Source organism: Phyllobates terribilis, unplaced genomic scaffold (assembly GCF_046119375.1).
Source record: "Phyllobates terribilis strain yellow unplaced genomic scaffold, ASM4611937v1 Scaffold_11__3_contigs__length_659146591, whole genome shotgun sequence".
Lineage (NCBI taxonomy): Eukaryota > Metazoa > Chordata > Amphibia > Anura > Dendrobatidae > Phyllobates > Phyllobates terribilis.
In genome coordinates this window covers 423,218,253-423,230,971 of record NW_027362771.1, presented here as the reverse complement: position 1 = coordinate 423,230,971, position 12,719 = coordinate 423,218,253, and the positions used below count along the sequence as shown (strand labels likewise).

Genomic DNA, 12,719 nt, shown 5'->3' with positions numbered 1-12,719 from the left:
AACAAAATCCTAAAAAGAATGGAGGATTTGAATTTTTGCAATTTCACTGCATTTGGAAATTGCTTCACTTTTTTCTAGCACATTGTATGATAAAATGAATAGTGTCCTTCAAAACTACAAAGCCAGACAGCGTGTGATGCACGCATGTAGTGAATTCTCCAGTGCTATGCTGGAGGAGTGAGCGCTGCCGGCCGGACAGGAGAGCGCATAACATGGAAACACCGAAGGAAATGTCTGTACCTGCAGAACCTACACATGTATTGGCAAACAATCACCTTCCCGGAGAAGAACATTTAATGCCTTATATAACCGAGGCATGTATGTCTGACAACTCACCACTGTCCGAGTGTAATGATATACATGAAGAGCCCCGAGCTGTACCCAAAGAAGAGGGTTCTTCCCATGATAATGGTGTAGTACAGTGTTTGTCCACAGCATCTGAAGTCACTGAGGAGGATACACAGATTCAGCCTTTGCCTTGTATCCTGGAACCACAGGAAGGTATGGGGGTAGCTGAACAGCTGGAAGGCCTACATTTCAAAAATCACACAATAAGTGACCACAATGCGGGTGTTGTAAATGATTGTCCTCCAAATTATGTTAAAATAGAGGATGGAGATAGTTCTTCAGAGGACTCCTCATCAGACAGTGACACTGATTCCGATTCATCGTCCTCCTCTTCTACATCATCATCTTCATATTCTCTATCTTCAATGCTCCAACTTGATCAAGAACCACAAGAAAACAATGATGTGTCTTTGAAGACTAAAGATGAGCTACTGGTGGCTGAGTTACCCGAAGTTGAAGAGCTGTCCATTAATCTACCAGACCATGTTGAATTAAAGTCATTTGGAATGGTTTCCAGCGTCATTGAGCAATTAGTAATCATTGAATCTTTATGAGACATTCTGCCATTAAATGAAGACACTATTGTCTTTAAGGAGGATCGGAGCACTGTTGGTAAGAGCTCTAAGATATTTGGACCAGTTCCACATTCATTTTATGTGGTTCGTTTTAATTGTAAAGATCACATTGAATCCTGCGGGATCCAGATAAAAAGTACCATGTGTTTTGCTCCGTCTGTGGAGGACTTTACACAGTATATAATTCCTGATGTACTGAAAAGAGAAAAACGTTCTGATACTTCATGGACAAATGGCCAAGAGCCACCAGTAGATGTTATAGAATACAGTGATGATGAAAAGGAATGGGATGCAAAACAGAAGAAAAAACCTCAGAACGCAGGAAAAAAGAAGCAAAAATTTGATCAGAACAAGCCATCGAGTGCCCAGGTGTCAAATCAGTTCTCCGGTGCTCAGACATTTTCAAGAAATTATGCAAGAAATAGTTCTACACCTCATTTCTCTCAAGGGCGGCGTTCACATGCACAAGAAAATGCATATGGACAATACCACCAACAACCATATTACCTTTCAGGGTTTCCAGGACAGGAAAGACCATGGAGACACCACCAACCACACAACTGAGAAACAGATTCCAAGGACTTGTGGAGGACGAAGATGGCACACCTAAGGATGAGGCACTACCAGCAAGCAAAAAAGAAAAGAGCACCCAGAAACACCCAGAAGTGACAAGAAAAAGGACAGCCAAGAAGGGAAGAAGAGTGGTGGTGGTGGGAGACTCACTACTGAGAGGAACAGAAGCAGCTATCTGCAGACGGGACATAGAATCATAGAATCATAGAATGGTAGAGTTGGAAGGGACCTCCTGGGTCATCTGGTCCAACCCCCTGCTCAAAGCAGGATTCACTAAATCATCTCAGACAGATGTCTGTCCAGCCTCTGTTTGAAGACGTCCATTGAAGGGGAACTCACCACCTCTCGTGGCAGCCTGTTCCACTCATTAATCACCCTAACTGTCAAAAAGTTTTTTCTAATATCTAATCTGTGTCTCCTCCCATTTAGTTTTATCCCATTGCTTCTAGTCTTTCCTTGTGCAAATGAGAATAAAGATGATCCTTCTACAATGTGACAGCCCTTGACATATTTGTAGACAGCTATTAAGTCTCCTCTCAGTCTTCTTTTTTGCAAGCTAAACATTCCCAAATCCTGCAACCGTTCCTCATAGGACATGGTTTGCAGACCAGTCACCATTCTGGTCGCTCTTCTCTGAACTTGCTCCAGTTTGTCTATGTCTTTTTTAAAATGTGGTGCCCAAAACTGTACACAGTATTCCAGATGAGGTCTGACCAAAGAGGAGTAAAGACCAATAATGACTTCACGTGATCTAGACTGTATGCTTCTGTTAATACATCCCAGAATTGTATTTGCCTTTTTTGCTGCTGCATCACACTGTTGACTCATGTTCAGTCTATGATCTATTAGTATACCTAAGTCTTTTTCACATGTACTGTTGCTTAGCTCTATTCCTCCCATTCTGTATATGCTTTTTTCATTTTTATTGCCCAGATGTAGTACTTTGCATTTTTCCCTGTTAAAAACCATTCTGTTGGTTGCTGCCCACTGCTCCAGTTTATTTAGGTCTTTTTGAATCCTCTCTCTCTCTTCTCTAGTATTAGCTATCCCTCCTAGCTTTGTGTCATCAGCAAATTTAATCAGTTTACCCTCAATTCCTTCATCTAAATCATTGATAAAGATGTTGAACAATACAGGTCCCAGGACGGAGCCCTGTGGTACCCCACTTGAGACATTCATCCAGCTGGATGTGAAGCCATTTACAATCACCCTTTGAGTCCGATCACTAAGCCAGTTATGAATCCACCTAACAGTTGCCTGGTCCATTGCATACTTGGTAATTTTTTCAATAAGGATGGTGTGAGATACTTTGTCAAATGCTTTGCTGAAGTCAAGATATACTATATCTACAGCATTTCCCTGATCCACCCAGTCAGTGATTCTGTCATAGAAGGAAATTAAGTTAGTCTGACATGACTTGTTAGTTATAAACCCATGCTGACTCTGGTTAATCACTTCATTCTTATCCAGGTACTTACATACATGTTGTTTAATAATTTGTTCAAAGATCTTTCCTGGTATAGAAGTCAGACTCACCGGCCTATAGTTCCCTGGGTCCACCTTCTTCCCCTTTTTGAAGATAGGAACAACATTTGCTCTTCTCCAGTCTTCTGGGACTTCTCCTGTTCTCCAAGAATTTTCAAAGATTATGGAGAGTGGTTCTAAAATTTCTTCTACGATCTCCTTCAGTACTCTGGGGTGTAATTCATCTGGACCTGGAGACTTGAACTCATTTATGTTAGCTAAATATTCCCTCACAATCTTTCTGTTTACAGATAACTTGGATTCTTCTATTCCTTTAAAATAACCGCAAGAGAAGTATGCTGCCTCCCAGGGGCGAAGATCAAGGATGTTACCGATAGGATACCGAAGCTCATCAGTTCCAAGGATGTCCACCCATTTCTTCTGATACATGTTGGCACCAATGACACGGCAAAGAAGGACCTACCGACAATCTGCAAGGACTTTGAAGCATTGGGGAAGAAAGTAAAAGAACTGGATGCGCAGGTAGTTTTTCTTCTATTCTTCCAGCAGACGGGCATGACGTCAGGAGATGGAACAGGATCCTTGATGTGAACAACTGGCTGAGATGATGGTGCAGACAACAAGGATTTGGATTCCTGGACCACGGTGTGAATTACCTCTATGACGGACTCCTTGCCAGAGACGGACTACACCTCAACAAACCCGGGAAACACACATTCGCCAGGAGACTCGCAACACTCATCAGGAGGGCGTTAAACTAGAAGAAGAGGGGATGGGAAGAAAAACGCCGGACACGAACATGAAACCAGAGAACATACTAATGAAAGATATGAAGTGCGACAAAGAAGGTCCAAGACAAGATACTTGGAAGGGAGGTAAGAAAATTTCTAATACAATCCACAGGGAGAAGATTGGAACAAAACAAAATCGTGTAAACTGCGTGCTAGCAAATGTCAGAAGCCTGACAAACAAGATGGATGAACTGGAAGCAGAAATATCTACAGGTAACTATGACATAGTGGGAATAACCGAGACATGGTTAGATGAAAGCTATGACTGGGCAGTTAACTTACAGGGTAACAATCTGTTTAGAAGGGATCAAAGAAATTGGAAAGGGGGTGGAGTCTGTCTATATGTAAAGACGTGTCTAAAGCCTACAATACGGGAGGATGTATGGGAGGCAAATGAGGAGGTCGAGTCCTTATGGGTGGAGATACATGGGGCAAAAAACAATAATAAAATTATCATAGGAGTCTGTTATAAACCACGAAATATAGCAGAAGCCACGGAAAGTCTATTAATGAGACAAATAGACGAAGTAGCAAAAAATAACGAGGTGATTATTATGGGGGACTTAAACTACCCCGATATAGACTGGGAAACCGAAAGCTGTAGATCTCAGAAAGGAAACAGGTTTCTGTCAATTATCAAAGACAATTATTTGTCACAACTTGTGCAGGAACCAACTAGAGGGACGTCCCTTTTAGACTTAATATTAACTAACAGGCCAGACAGAATAACTGAGGTGCAGGTCGGGGGGCACCTGGGAAATAGTGACCACAACATTATACAATTCCACATGTGCTTCAGTAGGGTGCCCAGCAAGGGAGTCACAAAAACACTGAACTTCAGGAGGGCAAAGTTTGATCAGCTAAGAGATGCCCTTCACCTTATAGACTGGGATAGTATCTTCAGTAATAGGAGCACGGATAGAAAATGGGAACTTTTCAAAACAGTCCTACATAGTCACTGTAGAAGGTACATACTAGAGATGAGCGGTGTTCGACTAGAACTGTTCGCCAATCTCAAATTCGAGCTATTTTGGGCGGTGTTCGAGTTGTTCGACGAACCCGAACGATTTGCAAAAAATTCGGCTGTTCGAGGTTATGTTCGATAACTGTTCGTGCACCAAAAGCGTGTCCTGCATGTCTGGCGCTATTTAGAGCACCAATCATGCAGGGATTGTCTGCCACTCACTGTAATGCCACAGCCATGGTGGTTGTGGCATTACAGTGATTGCCCAAATCGATGGGAACAGTGCCAACAGTGAAACATGAAAAGCCGGCAATTCAGCAGCGGCATACACCTGTACCCGACAATTTAGAACCGAAAGAATAGAGCTTCACACATAGATTAGATAGACATAAACATGTCAGCCACATATATACGAAGTACAGTGAAAGTGCTGCTTACTGTACTTGTCATTTAGCGTAAAGGATTTATCAAAAAAAATAATAGTGTTTTCGTGCACCGTCTCTTTAAAAAAGCCGGCCGCCAATTCAGCAGCGGTACCCGACAATTTATAACAGACAGAATAGAGCTTCACACATAGATTAGATAGATAGAAACATGTCAGCCACATATATATGAAGTACAGTGATAGTGTTGGTTACTGTACTTGTCATTTAGTATTAAAATAAAGGATTTATTATTAAAAAAATTGGCGTGGGGTTCCCCTTAATTTTAGGCTCTAGCGGAGGTTAAGCAGACGGCTGGGGCAGATGTTTGAAGCCTGGGAAGGGGGTAATACCCACGGAGCTTCCCAGGCTACTAATATCAGCCCCCAGCTGAATACATAGCCTTTACTAGCTATTAAAATGGGGGACCACCCCAGAAAAATGACGTGGGGTCCCCCCTAATTTAATAGCTAGCAAAGGCTAGGCAGACAGCTGGGGGCTGATATTAATAGCCCAGGAAGGGAGCCATGAATATTGGCCCCCTCCCAGGCTAGAAACACCAGCCGTCAGCCGCCCCAGAAATGGCGCATTCATAGGATGCGCCAATTCTGGCACTTAGCCTCGCTCTTCCACGCTGCCCTGGTGCGGTGGCAGGGGGTAATAGGGTTGGGGTTGATGTCAGCTTATAATGCCAGCTGACATCAAGCCCAGGTTAGTAATGGAGAGGCGTCTATAAGACACCCCCATTACTAACCCCATAGTCAAAGTTAAAAAAAACACAAACACCCAGAATAAAGTCCTTTAATTGAAATAAAGACACAATCCTTTATTGTTCTAAATTAAACCATACTTACCGTCACGCCCATTCCAGCTGAAGCCAACGATCTCCTGCAATAAAAGAAAAATAATTAAGCAACCTCATCCTTACCTTTCCATGGTTCCCACGACAGCTTCAGCTCTGCTACATCGAGATGACAGGCTGGACCGCAGCAGAACGCTGCCATCCAGCCTCTCATCCCGCAGACACTGAGAAGCGCAGGCTTGCTTGCGCTGCTCAGCGTCTCTCTGTGACGACATCCAGATGAGCCGAGTTCATATCCAATGAACTCGGCTCACCTCATGCACGTCACTGACAGCGTGGGAGAATTCTCCTGCACTCAGCGCTTCAGCGTGAGAATTCTCCCACGCTGAAGCGCTGAGTGCAGGAGAATTTTCCCACGCTGTCAGTGACGTGCATAAGGTGAGCTCATGTCCAATGAACTCAGCTCACCTCCTGCACGTCACTGACAGCGTGGGAGAATTCTCCTGCACTCAGCGCTTCAGCGTGAGAATTCTCCCACGCTGAAGCGCTGAGTGCAGGAGAATTTTCCCACGCTGTCAGTGACGTGCATAAGGTGAGCTCATGTCCAATGAACTCAGCTCACCTCCTGCACGTCACTGACAGCGTGGGAGAATTCTCCTGCACTCAGCGCTTCAGCGTGAGAATTCTCCCACGCTGAAGCGCTGAGTGCAGGAGAATTTTCCCACGCTGTCAGTGACGTGCATGAGGTGAGCCGAGTTCATTGGACATTAACTCGGCTCATCTGGATGCCCTCACAGCGAGACACTGTGGAGCGCAAGCAAGCCTGCGCTTCTCAGTGTCTGCGGGATGACAGGCTGGATGGCAGCGTTCTGCTGCGGTCCAGCCTGTCATCTCGATGTAGCAGAGCTGAAGCTGTCATGGGAACCATGGAAAGGTAAGGATGATGTTGCTTTATTATTTTTCTTTTATTTCAGGAGATCGTTGGCTTCAGCTGGAATGGGCGTGATGGTAAGTATGGTTTAATTTAGAACAATAAAGAATTGTGTGTTTATTTCAATTAAAGGACTTTTTTCTGGGTGTTGTGTTTTTTTTAAATACTTTACTAGAAATTCATGGTGGTCATGTCTAATATTGGCGTGACCCCATGAATTTCGGGCTTAGGGCCAGCTGATAATGCCAAGCTGGCCCTAACCCCTTTATTACCCAGTGAGCCACCGCATCAGGGCCCTGGATGAGTTGGGTACAGCGCCAGAAGATGGCGCTTCTATGAACGCGCCATTTTCCGGGGTGGCTGCGGACTGCAATTTGCAGCGGGGGTGGCCCAGAAAGCTTGGGCCTCCCTGCGCTGCGGATTCCAGCCCCCAGCTGCCTAGTTGTACCTGGCTGGACACAAAAACAGGGCGAAGCCCCACGTCAATTTTCTTTAAATTATTTCATGAAATAATTAAGAAAAAAAGGGCTTCCCTATATTGTTGTGTCCGGCCAGGTACAAATAGGCAGCTGGTGGTTGGGGGCAGCCCGTTCCTGCCTGCTGTACCTGGCTGGACACAAATATAGTGCGAAGCCCCACGTCAATTTTTTTTAAATTATTTCATGAATTTCCTGAAATAATTTAAAAAAATTGAAGTGGGGCTTCGCACTATATTTGTGTCCAGCCAGGTACAGCAGGCAGGAACGGGCTGCCCCCATCCACCAGCTGCCTATTTGTACCTGGCCGGACACAACAATATAGGGAAGCCCTTTTTTTCTTAATTATTTCATGAATTTCATGAAATAATTAAAAAAAATTGAAGTGGGGCTTCGCACTATATTTGTGTCCAGCCAGGTACAGCAGGCAGGAACGGGCTGCCCCCATCCACCAGCTGCCTATTTGTACCTGGCCGGACACAACAATATAGGGAAGCCCTTTTTTTCTTAATTATTTCATGAATTTCATGAAATAATTAAAAAAAATTGAAGTGGGGCTTCGCCCTATTTTTGTGTCCAGCCAGGTACAACTAGGCAGCTGGGGGCTGGAATCTGCAGCGCAGGGAGGCCCAAGCTTTCTGGGCCCCCCCCCCGCTACAAATTGCAGTCCGCAGCCACCCCGGAAAATGGCGCGTTCATAGAAGCGCCATCTTCTGGCGCTGTACCCAACTCATCCAGGGCCCTGGTGCGGTGGCTCACTGGGTAATAAAGGGGTTAGGGCCAGCTTGGTATTATCAGCTGGCCCCAAGCCCAAAATTCATGGGGTCACGCCAGTATTAGACATGACCGCCATGAATTTCTAGTAAAGTATTTAAAAAAAACACAACACCCAGAATAAAGTCCTTTAATTGAAATAAAGACACAATTCTTTATTGTTCTAAATTAAACCATACTTACCATCACACCCATTCCAGCTGAAGCCAACGATCTCCTGCAATAAAAGAAAAATAATAAACCAACCTCATCCTTACCTTTCCATGGTTCCCACGACAGCTTCAGCTCTGCTACATCGAGATGACTGGCTGGACCGCAGCAGAACGCTGCCATCCAGTCTGTCATCCCGCAGACACTGAGAAGCGCAGGCATGCTTGCGCTCCTCACTGTCTCGCTGTGACGGCATCCAGATGAGCCGAGGTCATGTCCAATGAACTCGGCTCACCTCATGCACGTCACTGACAGCGTGGGAAAATTCTCACGCTGAAGTGCTGAGTGCAGGAGAATTCTCCCACGCTGTCAGTGATGTGCATGAGGTGAGCTCATGTCCAATGAACTCAGCTCACCTCCTGCACGTCACTGACAGCGTGGGAAAATTCTCCTGCAATCAGCGCTTCAGCGTGAGAATTTTCCCACGCTGTCAGTGACGTGCATGAGGTGAGCCGAGTTCATTGGACATGAACTCGGCTCATCTGGATGTTGTCACAGAGAGACGCTGAGCAGCGCAAGCAAGCCTGCGCTTCTCAGTGTCTGCGGGATGACAGGCTGGATGGCAGCGTTCTGCTGCGGTCCAGCCTGTCATCTCGATGTAGCAGAGCTGAAGCTGTCGTGGGAACCATGGAAAGGTAAGGATGAGGTTGCTTTATTATTTTTCTTTTATTGCAGGAGATCGTTGGCTTCAGCTGGAATGGGCGTGATGGTAAGTATGGTTTAATTTAGAACAATAAAGGATTGTGTCTTTATTTCAATTAAAGGACTTTATTCTGGGTGTTTGTGTTTTTTTTAACTTTGACTATGGGGTTAGTAATGGGGGTGTCTTATAGACGCCTCTCCATTACTAACCTGGGCTTGATGTCAGCTGGCATTATAAGCTGACATCAACCCCAACCCTATTACCCCCTGCCACCGCACCAGGGCAGCGTGGAAGAGCGAGGCTAAGTGCCAGAATTGGCGCATCCTATGAATGCGCCATTTCTGGGGCGGCTGACGGCTGGTGTTTCTAGCCTGGGAGGGGGCCAATATTCATGGCTCCCTTCCTGGGCTATTAATATCAGCCCCCAGCTGTCTGCCTAGCCTTTGCTAGCTATTAAATTAGGGGGGACCCCACGTCATTTTTCTGGGGGGGTCCCCCATTTTAATAGCTAGTAAAGGCTATGTATTCAGCTGGGGGCTGATATTAGTAGCCTGGGAAGCTCCGTGGGTATTACCCCCTTCCCAGGCTTCAAACATCTGCCCCAGCCGTCTGCTTAACCTCCGCTAGAGCCTAAAATTAAGGGGAACCCCACGCCAATTTTTTTAATAATAAATCCTTTATTTTAATACTAAATGACAAGTACAGTAACCAACACTATCACTGTACTTCATATATATGTGACTGACATGTTTCTATCTATCTAATCTATGTGTGATGCTCTATCTTTCTGTTCTAAATTGTCGGGTACCGCTGCTGAATTGCCGGCTGGCTTTTTTAAAGAGACAGTGCATGAAAACACTATTATTTTTTTAAATAAATCCTTTACACTAAATGACAAGTACAGTAAGCAACACTATCACTGTACTTATTATATATGTGACTGACATGTTTCTATCTATCTAATCTATGTGTGAAGCTCTATTCTTTCTGTTCTAAATTGTCGGGTACAGATGCTGAATTGCCGGCCGGCTTTTTTAAAGAGACGGTGCATGAAAACACTAATATTTTTTTTAATAAATCCTTTACACTAAATGACAAGTGCAGTAACCAACACTGTCACTGTGCTTCTTATATGTGTGACTGACATGTTTCTATCTATCTAATCTATGTGTGATGCTCTATTCCTTCTTGTCTAAATTGTTGGGTACCGGTGTATGCCGCTGCTGAATTTGCCGGCCGGCTTTTTTAAAGAGAGTGTCTTCTGAGCAGTTTGTCAGCTTTTGGACACCTTTGCAGGTGTTTTCTATGTGTTTCTATGTGTTTTTGTTTGCCTGCCATTGGTTTTAACGGTGTTCGACGGTGTTCTAAGGTGTTCGACGAACAGTTCGACGAACAGTTCCTCGAACATCCCGGTGTTCGACGAACCGAACCGAACCCGAACACTACGGGGGTGGCTCAACACTAGTACATACCTTATGGGAATAAAATGGCTAGGAATAGGAGGAAGCCAATGTGGCTAAATAAGGAAGTCAAGAGGGCAATGAAAAGCAAAAAAAGGGCTTTCGGTAAACTTAAACAAGAAGGCAGCGAGGAAGCGCTAATATCTTATAGGGAAAAAAACAAAATCTGTAAGAAACAAATAAGAATAGCAAAAGAGGAGACAGAGAGACTAATTGCCAAGGAAAGTAAAACGAATCCCAAACTGTTCTTTAACTATATAAACAGTAAAAGAATTAAAACTGATGGAGTTGGCCCATTGAAAAATAACCTGGGTAAAATCATAGAGGGCGATGAGGGTAAAGAAAACCTACTCAATAGCTTCTTATCCACTGTTTTCACAAAAGAAAACTATTTATCGGAGGAAATGTAGAGCGATAAAGTAAACCCTCCGCTAAATATCACCCACCTAACCCAGGAGGAAGTTCAGAAACGCCTAAATAATATCAAAATAGACAAGTCACCAGGCCCAGATGACATACACCCCCGGGTACTAAAAGAATTAAGTAATGTGATAGACAGACCGCTGTATCTTATATTCAAGCACTCTTTATGGACAGGGACTGTCCCACTAGACTAGCGCCAAGCAAATGTGGTACCAATATTCAAAAAGGGGTCTAAAAGTGACCCTGGGAACTATAGACCAGTAAGCTTAACGTCTGTTGTGGGTAAATTGTTTGAAGGATTTCTTAGAGATGCTATTGTAGAAAATCTTAATGATAATAACTGTCTAACTCAGTATCAGGCAGCAGCTGCGAAGGCAAATAGAGTCATGGCATGCATCAGAAGAGGAATAGGGGCATATGATGAGAACATTGTTCTTCCTCTGTATAAAGCGCTGGTAAGGCCGCACTTAGAATATTGTGCACAGTTCAGGGCTCCGGTGGTCAGGAAAGACATATTGGAGCTAGAGAGGGTACAAAGGAGGGCGACTAAGGTAATAAAGGAAATGGAGGGACTAGAATACCCAGAGAGGTTGTCAAAATTAGGCCTATTTACGTTGGAAAAGAGAAGGCTTAGGGGAGACCTCATAAACATGTATAAATACATCAGGGGGCAGTACAGAGATCTCTCCCATGACCTGTTTATACCAAGGATGGTGACAAAGACGAGGGGGCACACTGGAGGATAGGAGGTTCCTGCACCAGCATAGAAGGGGATTCTTTACGGTCAGAGCCGTGAGACTCTGGAACTCTCTGGGAGAGGAAGTGGTGATGTCCAACTCACTTAATGAGTTCAAGAGAGGCCTGGACGCCTTTCTTGAGAACAATAAAATTACATCTTATGCTTAGTGATAGTTAATTAATCCAGGGATTTAATCTGACTGCCAGATTGGAGTCGGGAAGTGAATTTTTCCTCAATGATGTAAATTGGCCTATACCGCATGTTTTTTTTTTTGCCTTCCCCTGGATCAACGCTGCGGAATAGCTGCAGTGCACAAGAAATAGGCTGAACTGGATGGACGCTTGTCTTTTTTCGGCCTTATAAACTATGTAACTATGTAACTATGTAACTATGATATGATTCAGCCATCATATACTTATCATAATGCTAATACACAAGAATATACTGTGCCAGTTCCAAATAATGGTTATCATGCCCCTATGCCAAACTTCTTTGGACATTATAGTATTATGCAAGCATTTTCTCAGTCGCCAGCACCCAATATGAATTGGCCCAGCCAAAACTTGCATTATCCTTACATGCAAAATTTGCACTTGTACCATCTGCTGCCTCCGCCGCTGCCTCCCCCATCCCCTGCTCCTCCAAATCCTGGAGATTCTAGTTAGTGAAAAGTTATTATATGTCCACCTTTCCAGAGTTAAAAATATAGATTTCTTTTTTTTTAATAGTATTTTTCAATTTAGATTCAAAATGCTTATAATGCAATTACTGCAACTTGCAATATATTGTAAAGGTAATGTTTGTATGCAAATAACTTGATTAAAGTGGTATCTGTTAACCAATATTTCTATGGTGAGATGTCTACAGATTTTTAGAACTTTTTAGGTTCAGACTGAGAAGTCTTAACATTTTCTATCAAAGCTTCTTTTGTATAAAGTTGTATAAAGACTTCATATGTCTTTTTCAAGTGAAAAATAAAAAATTGCAACTCTTGAAAAGAAGGGAAGGAAAAAACAAAAGTGCAACAACGGAAAATTGGAAGAGGTTAATTATTAGCATTTATTTTAGCATATCTAGTCTTTTGCAGGTGAAACAACAATAAT

At 43.7% G+C, this 12,719-nt stretch overlaps 1 pseudogene; it reads left to right on the top strand.

Annotated features, from left to right (window-relative positions):
- The first annotated feature begins 212 nt into the window (after window positions 1-212).
- LOC141167293 (uncharacterized) lies at window positions 213-12,281 on the top strand (annotated as a pseudogene).
- Window positions 12,282-12,719: the final 438 nt, after the last annotated feature.